Source organism: Drosophila sechellia, unplaced genomic scaffold (genome assembly GCF_004382195.2).
Source record: "Drosophila sechellia strain sech25 unplaced genomic scaffold, ASM438219v1 Y_20, whole genome shotgun sequence".
Taxonomy (NCBI): domain Eukaryota; kingdom Metazoa; phylum Arthropoda; class Insecta; order Diptera; family Drosophilidae; genus Drosophila; species Drosophila sechellia.
In genome coordinates this window covers 1-15,751 of record NW_022611379.1, presented here as the reverse complement: position 1 = coordinate 15,751, position 15,751 = coordinate 1, and positions in this window count along the sequence as shown.

Sequence of the window (15,751 nt, the reverse complement as noted above, 5' to 3'; positions counted from 1 at the left end):
CGCGAAAGGGCAGAGTAACGACATATTTGCCGCACTCGTTTCTCGTGGTCGTTTGGAGGAAATTCTTCTCGCACATGGAATCGGATTCTTTTACCAACTTTGTTGGTATATCCTCCACCTCCCAAAATTTTGTGAGGAGTTTGTCCAGTGAATTATCATACGCGTGGGAGATCTGCGTCGAAAAAGAGGAAATTCTGCTTTGGGCTGAGGCTGACACTGGCCCAGTTAGTACCCAGCCGAAAATGGTCTCTTGCCCCAAGAGAGAGCCACAGATGTTGGTTTTTGCTCCACTCAGAATCACCGAAGGCAGGATGTCGGCTCCGATAAGTACATCTATTTGTGCGCTCTCATAGAAATTTGGATCCGCCAATGGAAAATCGGGAAGATCCCGAAGGAAATTTTGCGGAATTGGGTAGGAAGGCAGATTTCCGGCTAGTTGAGGGAGGACATAGGCCGTCGTCTCCAACTGCAACGCGGGCCTAGTCGGAGATCGGATGGTGAAACTGCAGAGCTTCTTGGACTGAGCAGCTACTGTTTGGTTTAAGCCCGAGACTTGGGCTTGAACCACCTGGAATGGCAATCTAATTAGATTGAACAGTCGCTCGGTTATGAATGTCGCCTCTGATCCGGAGTCAATCAGGGCGCGTGCCTTAAAGTTAGTGCCAAGATGGGAAATATTGATTATGGCAGTGCCAAGAAGGATAGCTCTTGAGCCTGTGGCGAAATAATTCTGAACACCGGCTTGCAGGATTTGAAGGGCTTGAGCTGCGGATTCCGGAGTGTTGATCTGAGCCTCAAATTCGCTTAAGCGGTCAGAAACCGAAATGAATTTGGCTAGCGCTAGATCTGAAGCAGCCATATTTTTAGCTATGCGCTGTACTGTGGCTTTGGATGGAGTAGCACAGTCGTCGGAAATCTGCGAAGGCGTTCTCACCGAAATGCTTGGGATTCTTGGACTCTTGGGCCCTTGTGGTGAAAAAATAGACCTGGGTTTGTCAGCGGACAATTTCTTCTTATCGTCCCCGATGGGCATAATCGAAGAAATACGAAATGGAAGGGAAGCGGTTTTGGAGCCCGGTCAAACTTTTGAAAAAGTAGACAGATTCCTCAGACTGTACTTAATAATTTAAGTGGTGTAAAATTCACGAAGTGGAAACGTCGTAGTTTAGACTGATCGGACAGGTGACTTGGAGTGAACAGCGAATTGTATAAATGACCTGTGATTTACGGTAATTGGGTCCACCTTATTTATGGTTGGAACCCTTGGAAATTGGAACACGGTGATATAAAATGTTTATTAGAAGGAAGAAAATTTTATTCCTTTATTTACAACTGGAAACGGAGAAAATGGAATGACTGGAATTGAGGTCTTTTCTCCGCGTTGTAAATACTTCTAAAACAACCACAAACTAATATCCAAGCAATACGAAAAGGAAATATTTGTCGGGTGAACGACTTGTATTTGGCCGTATTATGTATTTATGGATGATTATTTTTTTTGAAAATTTTCAAAAAAATTTAAAAAATAATTTAATAAATATTAAAAATGTTTAATTTAATTTAAAATGTATTTATTGTTGTATTTGTATTTATTGATGGAAAATAAAACGTCTTTTCCGCGTCGGCACTTGGAATAAATTTTATTTGTGGTATGGACTTGCCGACGGGAAACAATCAAAACTTAGGTAAACTTTGGTTATACGCCTTTTCCGCGTCGGCACTTGGGAAACAGGCAATGTAAACTTTGGTACACTTTGGTTAAAGGGAATGCAGATAATCTGCGCAATGTATGTCTCTAATATGTGTAATGTATATGGAGATGTATGCGTATATGTATGTATATGGCGATGTATGCGTATAAGTTAACAACGCATAACATAATCCATAGCAACTAAGTAGCTCTCCATATAGAATGCTGACGCGCCAGAATGGAGTTCAGCGCTCTGCGCAAAGAACGCCCGGCAACGGAAGGCTGGTTGCCTCACGCTGCAAGAAATGCTGAGTCGGCTTGCCGACTCGTCTCGATGGCGCGATGCATTGCTGTTAGGGTAAACTTAGCTCCATATTTTGTAAACTCTTCAGTCTCAGTCTTGCACCACAATAAACCAGAACGTGCTCCGGCTAAAGCCGTAAATAACAATTGTTTTAATTACAAAGATTGCAACGCCACAAGGCGAAGTCAAGCCCTCCAACCTAATCTTCAGTAGAAGACTCCGACCAAAGACGTCCTACCACCGCTGTAACCTTGAGGGAGGAATCTGACCAAGTGGTATCTTAATTATAAAGTACAAAAGAAAGAAAAATCTAGTCTAGTTATCAATTACAGGAAGGAGAGCTTTCATCTTGTACAGAAGGTCCTCATGCCACACCTTGTCAAACGCTTGCTTCACAAGAGGAGGTATGTGGTTCACTACTTGCGGCAGTTCCATCAGGCGGGCTAAGAGTATTCTCTCAAAAATCTTAGAGAATGTTGATAGCAGGCTGATTGGGCGATATGCATCGATCTGTGTTGGCGGCTTTCCGGCTTTAGGTATCATGATGATACGTGCTCGTTTCCATTGCCTTGGAAAGTGCCCTAGCCTTAGCATGGCATTAAAAATTTTTACTAAGGCTAGGACTCCTTTGCGTGGCAGAGACTTGGCTGCACGGTTGTCGATGCTATCGTAACCAGGGGTTTTCTTTTTTCATCGTCCGTCTTGAGCCAGAGGCCACTTTGACTCAGGACTGGAGATTGAAACATCGGCTGTCTCTTGATATTTCTTGTGAGCCTCCATAGCGAGAAGTTGCTGTTGTTATCTGGGCCAGTACCCTCCAGCAGGGTATCCAGATTTTCTCGTCGGGTCCTGGCTAGCAAACGATGCAGTCTGTTTGTGGTACTAGAGTATAGCTGCTTGATGCTTGGATCTCCTGTGACGATATACCGTCTCGTGAGGGGCCTTTTGTGGGAGAGCAGCTCCCTAGCCTCCAAGCTCAAGATGGAAGCCCTCCTTGCGGTCGTGTGACGAGCTTGATGTGGGGGAGGTGTGGACCTCCGTGCTGCTTCCGCGATTGTAGCTACGAGGTAATCTACATATGCTTCCAGACTATTGCAGGTGTCAATGGGGATGTTGAGATCAACTGTGGGTTGAGTGTCTGATTTTACAGTTTTGAATATATTTGGACTTAGGCTAATCCGCGTAGCTGCGCTGCCGGGTACGCCAGCGGCGGAGCGGCGTTCTTATGTATATCTTATATATCTAGGCTTATCGGGAGAGCGAGCTATGTATGTACGTATGTAATATGCATTTGGTCGGCGTGTGAATGCTGACCGTGCACTTATACTTTTTGGCCTTCAAGTGGGCACTGCACTTATACTTCGTGGCCTTCGAGTGGGCGATCATGTTACATCCGCCCTGGGTCTAACTGCGTGCATAGACATAAACATAAACATAGCACCAAAGTGCTGCATATGTTAATATGCTATTTTATTTAATTGTTCTTAATATTGCATAGGTACATACTACATCTCCCTCCTTTTGAAAAATAACGTAATAATATGAAGTTATTTTCAAGTATATAATTTTTTTTTTTTAATATGTATATTAATATTTTAAATGAATTATTAAAGAGATATTAAAATATATATATATATTTTCATTGTATTTTGCAAAGTAAAAGTTTTGTATTATAATGTCTTTATTGGTTTTTTATTTGTGGTTGGCCAACCAAACAACATGTATTATGAATTAAAAATTTTTAACCTATCTCTATGGACTATCTGTTTTTTATTTTTATTTCCTATAATTGTAATGTTGTCATTATCTCCTATTTCTGAAACTAAATATGGTCCTAAATAATTATTGTCAAGTTTATGACCCGTTTCGTTTTTAAGTAATATCTTATCTCCTATTTTTAATTCAAAGTTACTAATATTTCTATCATATTTTATCTTTCTATCGGCTTTTGCCTTGTCTAACATATTTTTAGCTCTTCTATATGCTATTTCTAATCTTAGCTTAACTTCTTTTGTTGTTGTGTTGTGTTGAAACAATAAGTAAAATATTGTATCCATATATCCCAATCGGTTTTGTCAACAGATATATATGAGCGAACATACTCGTTGAAAGTTCTGTGACTTCGTTCTATTGTTCCTAATGTCTGGTGATGGTGTGCTGTTGAAGTAATGTTTTTTATCTTCATATATTTGCACAGGTCGTCTATAATTTGGTTTTTATATTCCGTTCCCATGTCCGTTATGATTGTTTTCATTGGACCGTACTCTAGAATAAAATTTTCGAATATAGCCTTAGCAACTGATCTTGCACTTTTATTTGGAATAGGTACCGTTACCAAATATTTTGTTAAATCGCAAATGATAGTAACAGCATACTCATTTCCGTTTTCTGATCTTGGCAGTGGACCAATGGTATCTATGAAAACTATATCAAATGCTGTTGCTGGCGTTTCTGTTATCGTCAAAGGTGTTTTAGTATGTTTTGTTGTCTTGGCTTGTTGACATTTTAAACATGTTTTAACATATTTACTTATTGCCTTTGTCATTTGTGGCCAATAATAATAGTTTTTTATTTTTATTTTATTTTTTATTTTATTGCCCTTTTCTTTAAAATTCTTTATAGTGACAAATTCGAAGATTTGTTCACTTGGTGACAATTGTGTTTGAATGATGCTATTTATTCTTGCTTCTTCATTAAGCCTTTGAAAGAATTGATCTAAATCGATTATTTCATTAGAATAAAAATTAGTCATATCAAAACGTGTTATAATGTGTTTTCCTCTTTTTAACAAGCACTTATGCTTGCCTATTTTGAGTATAACATATTTTTTGGCATCAATGTTATTGATTACCTGATAGATATTGGGCATTTTTATATTTTCTTTCTTATTTGGTTCATGCAATTTTTCACCTGCGCAGGTATTTTTCTGTCTTGTTGTAGATCTTGTTGTGACCTTTAGTATCTGTCTATTCATCGCTTTAAGTTCTCCGATGGTTATTCGGGACAATGCGTCTGCAACATGATTATCTTTCCCCTTGAGATATTCTACTGTGAATTCAAACTCCTCCAAGTCTAGTCTCATTCTGGTTAATTTTGAACTGGGGTTTCTCATCGAAAAAAGATATGATAGTGGCCTATGGTCACTTTGTACTAAGAAATGTCTACCATATACGTATGGTCTGAAGTGATTTATTGCCCAGTGAATAGCTGCTAGCTCCTGCTCTGTAGTGGACTTATTACTTTCGCCTTTTGTAAAGCTTCTTGAAGCGTATGCCACTGGTAACTGTTGACCGTTATGGTCTTGAGATAGTACCGCTCCACATGCTTGTTTACTAGCATCTGTGGTTATGCAAAATTGTTTGCTGAAATCTGGGTACTGAAGGAGTGTTGGTATCATTAATTCCCTTTTAAGATATTCGAATGCCTCATGGCATTCGCTTGTCCATTCAAATGGAACATTCTTTTTACAAAGCCTCGTTAAGTGGCGTGATTTCTCAGAAAAGTTCTTAATAAATCTTCTGTAATAATTGCAAAATGCCACGAATCGTCTAGCTTCGTCTGCGTTTACTGGTTTGGGGTAATTTTTTATTACCTCATATTTAGAGTCATCTGGCAATATACCTTTGTCAGTACACTTGTGACCTAAATAAGTAACCTCTTTCATAAAGAAAGTGCATTTTTCTGGATGTAGTTTTAAATTATGTTGCCTACATAATTTGAAAACGTCAGTTAGATTTTTAAGCATGTGCTTTTCAGAACAGCCTATGACTACTAAATCATCCATATACAGAAATGCTTGCGAAGGCGTTAAGCCTGAAAATGCAAGGGTCATCATTCTTTGGAAAGAATTTGGGGCTATTTTTAAACCAAATGGTAATCGCGTCTAGCGGTATGCTCCTGTTGAAGTTGAGAATGATGTTATATTTCTTGACCTTTCGTCTAATTCTATTTGATGAAATCCTGACATCAGGTCTAGGCACGAGAAATATTTTGCTCGACCTAATTGATCAAGAATATCTTCTATTCTTGGAAGTGGGAATTTATCTGCTAGCTGTTTCTTGTTGATTTGGCGATAATCGACTACTAATCGCCATCTCTTTTCCGCCGAGTTAGGCAGTGATTTCTTGGGTACCAAGAGAAGTGGGCTATTATATTCTGAAATAGATGGTTCGACAATGCCATCTTTTATTAATTTGTCAACATGCCTTTGAATTTCTGGCTTTTGACTTTCTGGCATTCTATAGTTTTTGATATAGACTGGAGTTTTGTCATTTAATCTCAATTTTTGCTTATAAAAATTATTAGCTGATATGGTTTCTGTTTCAAGACCAAAAATATCGCTATATTCGGTGCATAATTTTGTTAAATCGCTTTTGAAAAACGATGGAAATTTAAGAAGTTTTAATACTTCTGAAGTTCTTTGTGCACTATTTTCTATATTTGCATTGTATACATCATAATCATCCAATGATTCGCTTTTTATATTTGCGCTACTAACTATAGCGTCTTTTTCAGTTGTATTAATAATTCGAATCAAGACGTTCTGAGTGTTTACGAGTGCACTTGCTATTATTATGCCAGGTTGCAATTCCTGGTTGGGGATGAGGACATGTGTGTCAGTAGATGTTAGCTGAATCTTTCGAATCACTTCTGATCTAGCTGGCAAAATTATTTCGTTATCTAGTGAATGTATAATAGGAATGTTTATGTTCCTGAAATTTTTGGGCCTCAAAGTGAACCAATCTTCTTGGTCGTGGAATTCAAAAATACAATTGTATTTCTTAATGAAATCCAAGCCAATTATACCATCCCCTGGTATAGGAAAATTGTCAGGTACGATATGGAATTCATATGGTATTGCTGCATTAGCAATACACATTTCTAAATGTAGTGTACCTAGAGACTGAATTGTCCCTTGCCCTATTCCTAATATATTTGTTGGGTTTTTTTGGATTTAAATCGTTAAGATTATTGTTTCTGCATTTAAGCAGGGAAATTTCTGCACCTGTATCTATTAAAAGAGTTACCCATGAATTGGTACTCATATTCTTTAATCGTATAAAAATGCTTAAATTGAGATTAATTTTGTATAATTTTACTGTAGATTGTCGCTCAAGGGGGCATGTTCGTTTTCCGATTGTATGTTTCGGACATTGTGGGTATGACTTGTTTTATAGTTATGGTTTTGGTTACCTCTTGAGTAACCTCCACCTCTATTATAATTTTGGTTACCACCTCGTCCTGTGTTTCCACTATGGTAACCACCTCGACCTCTATAATTGTTGTTGTATGAGTTATAATTTCCTCGGCCATGTTTTGGTAATTTCCTCGGTAATTATTACCTCGATAGTGTCCTCTATTATTATAGAATAATACACTATTTGAATTGCCGGTCATTTCTGTACTGCAATGTATGTATTTTTCAATCACGCTATTCATTGTGTTGAAATTTCCAGCTTCCAATATGGTTTTGAGCTTCTCGTGCCCACAATTCTTGGTCATTGCAGATATGGCTTCCTTTGTAGCGATTTTGTCTGCATTGTTTGAATCTAAACCATCATCTATATAGGCTGCTTTGAGCAACCCACGTAGGTTTTCTATCTCTGTGGTATATTGCGCTGCAGTTTTGCCGCGCTGTTGTGTACTAAGCATTTTTGCTTTGATGACATCGGGCGATTCGCCTTTAACTGATGCTTTTAATACATTTATTATACCGATAATGGTCTTTTCATTTTCAACTTTGTATGATAATGGACCAAGTGTCTTGATTACCTCTATCGCTAGCATCTCCTGATCTCCTTTTGTCAGATCTATTAGCCGGAGGGCCGTCAGGAATCTATTTAAGTTTAACTTTTTGCCGTCAAACTCAGGTATTGTGGACGAAATTTGTCGCACATATTCCCTTGATGTTGCGGCAGAGTCTGTCATTTTGGCTGATTCCTGTATTCTTGAAGTATTTGAGTCTGAAAGTTCTTCTTCAAGTAATTCGGGTAATGCTATTACCGCTGGAATTGCAAGATCGTGGAGATCCTCTTCTTTTATTTCTATTTCCGATTCTCCTACACTTTCGATAACCTCACCGATCTCAGCCACTATAGGTGTGCTTAAAATCGTTGGGATTGCAATATTTAAGTTATGTCTGTACTTGACGTTTAACAAGTTCTCACGGAACCTGTTTAGAAATTTTACTGCTTGAGATAAATGATTTTTTGTTAATCTTTTCCTTTCTCTGTAAATTAATTGGCGTGCTTCATTAAAGCATCTTACCAATATCTGCGCATGCTTGTTGAGAGTGTATTGTTGCACTTCTCTATTTGGTGTCATGCATTTATAAGACTTGTCGAAAGTCGTTTTAATTTCTTTAAGCTCGTTTTTTATTCCTTGCCAGTCCATTTAAAGAATAAGACGGATTTATCTGTGCAATCGAACTTTATAAATTGTGGCCTCTCCTAAAATGGTTTCTTCAATAATCTTTTTTTTTTTCATTCTAGTTTTCTGGTATTAAAAATAAAAATTTTAAATCATCTTAATTCAAAATACATTTTGGGTGTGTATTTTTTTTTTTTTAAATTTTATCTGCTCCGCTTATATAACGCTTCTTTATTATCTTGTTATGCTTAACATATAGCGTTAATATAAACTGAGCGACGGTTACGATCGTCAAGATCAAAAGGAGTAACCACAGTGACTGAATGTCTTCTGTATGGTCGACTATTCTTAAGTTATTGACCACATTGGCCGTATTATCTTTTGTCTGACTATCGTCAGATCCAAACCAACCCATTTTTGTATATTTTTTTTTTTTAATTCTAATCTAGATAAAGTCAATACTACGTTTGTACTTTTACTTATTATTTTTTTTTCAAAAATTCATTCAAATTTCAAATTCATTCATGATTGAGTTTTTCAAAAAAAATTTCAATGTTCGTTAAAAAAAAAAAGAAAGAAATTGTATTTTACATTATTGCCTGCCTGATTCTAGCTATGGCTTCACGGGCCATATTGGGTTAACAGGGCATAGTAGTATATGCTCCGTTTTACAATATTTCTTACGAGTTCTTATATATATTTTATACCTCTTTCATTTATTTAATGTTATACTGCTGCTGATGTTCATCTGGTGTCAGCTGGGCGTCGCCGGGGGTGGCACGCTGACACTCCCTCGCTGCTGTCTGTTGCTTCGCCGCTGAAGACGTCGATGGCCGCTCACAAGTCCCCAGGCAGTAGGGACTCCAGATTCCTTCGCAGCCAGGGGGGCAGGACTTCTTTGGTTTAGTTAGTGGTGGTGCCGGTGCTGGACATGCTCAGATTTTTCCTTGGCAATTCCATTCCAGTTTTCCTTTTGATCTTAGTTCTCGACTAAAGCGATGTCCGCACGACTGCCCGATAATCCAATCCAAGTTCCAGTTCCAGCTTGTTTTTTATTTTTTTGTTACTTTTACTTCAGTCTATTCGTCCAGCGTTGGACGACTGTCACGGTCGCCATGTAATGATGAACTCCAATTAAGAACACAAGTCCGTTTTAAGTTGAATGCAGCCGTCGGGCTGACTTTATATTTATTCAATTTATTCTTTTGGTTTTAGAGTAGGCAGAAATGGTTCTGCCAGCTCAACGTCTACAGAGTGTCTGATTTTACAGTTTTGAATATATTTGGACTTAGGCTAATCCGCGTAGCTGCGCTGCCGGGTACGCCAGCGGCGGAGCGGCGTTCTTATGTATATCTTATATATCTAGGCTTATCGGGAGAGCGAGCTATGTATGTACGTATGTAATATGCATTTGGTCGGCGTGTGAATGCTGACCATGCACTTATTCTTTTTGGCCTTCAAGTGGGCACTGCACTTATACTTCGTGGCCTTCGAGTGGGCGATCATGTTACATCCGCCCTGGGTCTAACTGCGTGCATAGACATAAACATAAACATAGCACCAAAGTGCTGCCATATGTTAATATGCTATTTTATTTAATTGTTCTTAATATTGCATAGGTACATACTACAGTCCACCTTATTTATGGTTGGAACCCTTGGAATGTGGAACACGGTGATATAAAATGTTTATTAGAAGAAGAAAATTGTATTCTTTTATTTACAACTGGAAACGGAGAAAATGGAATGACTGGAATTAAAGTCTTTTCTCCGCGTTGTAAATACTTCTAAAACAACCACAAACTAATATCCAAGCAATACGAAAAGGAAATATTTGTCGGGTGAACGACTTGTATTTGGCCGTATGATTTATTTATGGATGATTATTTTTTTTGAACATTTTCAAAAAAAATTTAAAAAATAATTTAATAAATATTGAAAATGTTTAATTTAATTTACAATTTATTTATTGTTCGGAAATTAATTTGGAAATTTACGGAAAAATATTGATGGAAAATAAAACGCCTTTTCAGCTTCTGCACTTGGAATAAATTTTAGTTGTGGTATGGATTTGCCGACGGGAAACAATCAAAACTTAGGTAAACTTTGGTTATACGCCTTTTCCGCGTCGGCACTTGGGAAACAGGCAATGTAAACTTTGGTACACTTTGGTTAAAGGGAATGCAGATAATCTGCGCAATGTATGCCGCTAATATGTGTAATGTATATGGAGATGTATGCTTATATGTATGTATATGGAGATGTATGCGTATATGTATTTATATGGAGATGTAATGCATGCAATGTATATGGGTAAATGGCGGGTAAATATTTAATTAATATTTTACTTGGAATGGCCAGAGGGTATGTGTTGTTTATTGTATTTGAAAGTATAGCAAAGCGAATTGTGTTAAGCGGACTGCGGAGTTGAAGCAAAAAAATGTGCGAAATTTGCGAAAAGAATTTGGCTTGCGTTGGACACAGTGAAACGAGAATAGAATTTTTTGCCACTTTTGGCACAGTGTTGGACTTTAGGAATTTTCACTGAACTTGGCACAAATTAATTTCACTTTCTTCACATTTGGAATTTTGCACTTTTCGGACTGAATGAATATTTAAATATATTCGGAAAATTGGGACTTAGAAATTTAGAACGGTGGGTAATATGGCGGCGCCCGTGAGAATGGATAAGTACTTTCCTTTAATTGCCTTTTGTCGGATAAATCCGTTTGATTTGACAATAAATCTCAGCAAATTGAACGAAATTGGATTTTCGAACCTTTTGCTGCAGACCGGCAATTAAAGGGGATGGAAGTTTCGTACTTATCTTATAAGTTGGTCGCTGATGGACAAACTTGAAAAATCCAGGATATCCGGCTCGAAGGACCAAAATGTTAGGGTGATGGGGTTGCTGGTCCTGGAAATTTCCTAGTTTGCTGAAAATAGACCACTCGGAGAAAAGCGAACACTTGACTTTGTAAATGCGCGGGCGCGACCGGGCGTACGTTTATTGATCGTGGTAGTTATTTCACACTAAAGCTTATTCTAATGAGTTGGGTTCTCCCAACGCAGCGGAGACTCCTCGGAGACTCTGTGGTGAAGAGCGGGAGAGCGTGAGAGGGAGTGGGGAGCGTAAGAGGGAGCGGAGAGCGGGTGACAGTCCACACCCCGTAACTTGAACAATAGCTTTATTCTCTTAAACTTCGCTCTTAAGCTATCCCAATCCGCCTATATAAACCCAAATATGTCCCTATACATCAGTTCAGTTCTGAGTACGTTATCAATCGCGATAACACTGCTAAGCCCACTTCAACATCGAAGTCCATTAGCCAACCTAGTGATAATCCAAAGGCTCTAGTTCTTCCTTTACTGGAAATAATAAAACGTTTGATAATAATGTTTAGCTATTGAGCTTTTTCAAAAGCTGTTGCGAATAATAAAAAACCGAAGAAAGTTTGTTTTTATGACGACAGTTTTTATTTTGCGAATTGTTTAAGGCAGCTAAGGCCTAAGCTAAGTCTTTTCCGAAACACGACGAAATGGCAATTGGCGGGCAGGCAGCCGAAATGCAGCGCCCAAGCTTAACGTAGTTAGCTAACAACAACAAACAAGGGATGAGAGCCGTACAGATAAATGCGTGCGAGAGAAGCGGTTTGCACTATGGGCATCGCAACTGCTACCACTGACTAATTTGGCCTTAATATTAAGAAGTATGAGATTAGTCTACTGCACAGTTTTGGCGGCTGCATGACCCAACAAATAAATAAAATAACTTCCTGTGTTCTTTTTTTTATTAAACACTCGGTCTGAATTCGTAAATATATATATATATATTAATTTGTGATGTCTTAATGCATAGCATTATACTTGCTAATGCTTTTTCGTCCTTCGCGTCGAACAAAGCCTTTAGCTCAGCACTATCATTTTCGTTTTTAACCACACGTCCACACACTACCACCCATAATTCCGCATGAATTAAGACACTCTTCATTTGTACAGCCTACGCACTGTAGTTTTCACCATCAAGTTTTTCTATTTGGTTTATTGATGAAGTAATTTTTATTTCGATAATTTTTTCGTATTAAATCTCCGAATCACAATATTTAAAGATGCCGAATATTCTAATTCGTTTAGAAATATTCACCTTTATGTCCGCGTGAGCTGGGCCATAACCTATTCGCTTCAAATATTTATTGTGACTGATCTTGAGTACAATATTACTGCACGCAGGCAGCCAAATAACATGCTAAAGGGAATCTCACAATAATAGAAAAAAGCTTTTGGTTACCGCGACCAAAAGAGGGAGACACAGTGCGTTGACCTTATTACATACATATTTTCAACAAAGTCAAATACAAAGGAAATTATTATAACTACTGTAATTTGAAACATTAATTTTCCAAAAAGAAGACATTACATTGAGAAATAAATATTTCATAAAAATAATAGTTATTTTTTAATTTCATATAAAAATAAATAATAATAATTCATAAAAAATAATAATACGTAGTGCAGTAATATAAAGTAAAAAAAAAAATAGTACATAACTAGACATTTTTAGTTTTGTTTGACCAAGTAAATCGAAGCATTCAAATGCATAATGTTTAAGCCACGTAGGAAATTCAAATAGAACGAGTACATTGGCTGAAATATTCAACAAGTGTCTGGTTACATAAAAGTTCAAAGAGAACGATTATAATAACCAGAATAAATACAAGCACAAAAATCCAAGTGGAACAAAAAACAGCACTTATGTGGTAAATCAATGGTTCCACAGTGCATAGTTGAGGCTCTCATAGTGAAGTGAACCGCGTCAAACGGTGTAATAGATCGACTCAAACGGCTTGCCGACGGCCAAGTTCGAGTTCGAACACAGCTCAATGGCGACGATCCATCCACTGGCGTGGACTGATGTCGAACAAATTGCGCTAATTGTTCAAAGCGAACAATTGGTTCAGGGGCACTCGTTTCGTGGTTGGCTCTCTCCATACCAACATGTTGTTGCAGATTGATTTAGCCGGCGGCATTTATTCAGGTCGAATGAGCATGCCTGGTTGACAACATATAAACAAAATATAATAGATTTATAAATAAATAAATAACTAAAAGAAAAAAAAAAGAAAAAAATTTTTTATCTCTCTCATTACATATATACATAGAAGAAGATCATTATCATTAGAGAAGATCAGTGTGCCTTAACGATGAATTCTTCATCAGGGTCTTCCTCATCACCCCCTCATATATCCCCTCGTAGCCTAGAGACTACGACAGACCAATCAACAAAATGAAGGTTATCATGCCAAGAGTAGAGGAAAGACAAGAACAAGTATAACAGTATGACAAGAACAATCAACACACGCGAAATTGCGGAAATTCTGAACAACAAAGACAAACACCACTTAACCACACACAAACTACATATGAATAAGAACTACACAATATGGAGGACGGTAATTTTCAACTGAAAGCCCAGTCGGACAAACAGAGTACTTAGAAAAATTTAAGTTCGGAAGCCCATTACTTTACATACTACTCAACTTCGATTCAAATAGACCACTAAAACTCCTAGTAGACACGGGTGCTACTTCATCTTTCATTAATCCAGACCTTATTAAGGAATATAACCAAGAGACGCTAGAAACACCAATTTTAGTCACCACAGCCTTAGGCTCCCACAAAATAAATAAAATGACCAGAGTTAAACTATTCACGGAATACAACTGCAACAATACTTTACCATTATTACTCTTATTACGCCTTATAGGAATGAACACATTGGATAAAATCCTAGGGACAATAAACACACCATGTAAGACATGAACTACACCCAATTTCATTATTAAATTACTTCAACAAGAAAAACGTAAAGTAGAATTATTCAGCATAGAAGAAGCATCAAAGAAATTGGTAAGCTACCCATCACAATTAAGGAAGGTACATTTTTATTCGAAGACCAAATCATTTCTGAAAACATGTTTATTACTTGTGGTCTATATATGGCCCACAACTATTATAGTTGTATGGAAGTAGAAAACTACTAATACTAACTATTAAAGAAAATAAATTTTGTATAGAAACCAAAATAGAGGTAAATCATTTTAACAAAGACGAACTTCTTATAGTAAATAACATAAAAGACTATGGTAATATAGACTCCGACACCAAGATAAGGACAAACAATAACTTACAATTAGAACACATAAGCTCTGAAGAAAAGACTGCACTTAAAGGACTACTATATTCAAACAATTCCCAAATTAACGTTCACCAATGTAGTCAAACATCAGATTAAAACAACTGACCAAGTACCGGTACACAAAAGACCCTTCAAATACAGCCCTTCAGAAAATACAGAAATATACTACCAAATTAATAAACTTCTAGAGCAAGATATAATTAGACATTGCCAATCACCATGGAGCGCTCCAGTTTTCCTAGTTCCCAAGATTCTGGATGCCTCAAACCGAAAGAAGTGGAGACTAGTTGTAGATTTCAGGCAGTTAAATGACAAAACAGTCAACGATAGATACCCAATGCCACAAATTGACGAAATCTTAGACAAACTCGGTAGAGCCCAGTATTTTTCGTCCCTAGAATTAGCAAATGGTTATCACCAAATTGAAGTGGAACCTATCGATAGAGCAAAGACAGCTTTTTCCGCTTTGGGCGGACATTTCGAGCTTATCCGAATACCATTCGGCTTATCCAACGCACCTGCAACCTTCCAAAGGGTGATAGATAACGTTTTGGCGGAATACAATAGCAAATTCTGTCTGATCTATCTAGACGCTATAATAGTATTTTTAACCTCTTTGGGGGAACATATCAACCACTTAAATTCAATCTTCAAGAGACTCACTCGGGCAAACTAAAAACTTCAACCTGATAAGTCAGAGTTTCTCAAGAAAGAAATAGAATACCTTAGCCTGTAGTGACTGAAAACGGCGTCAAGTCGTATCCAAAGAAGATCTAAACGATTAAAGCTTTCCCTATATCCAAGACCAATAAAGAAATTAAATCTTTCTTGGGGTTGTTAGGATACTACAGGTTTATCAAAAACTTTGCCAAGATCACGAAGCCACTAACTCTACAACTTAAAAAGAACTCGGACGCGACTATCGACGAAAATTACACTAAAACATTCGAATTTTGCAAAACACTCTTAAGCAATGATCCCATTTTACAATATCCAGATTTCACTAAGCAATTCATATTAACAACCGATGCTTGTAATTTAACAATAGGAGCAGTGTTGTCACAAGGAACTATAGGGAATGATAGAACAACAGCATATGCTAGCAGAACATTGTCAGAATCCGAAACACATTATGCCACCATATAAAAAGAACTACTGGCAACAGTATGGTCAGTAAAGTATTTTCGACTATA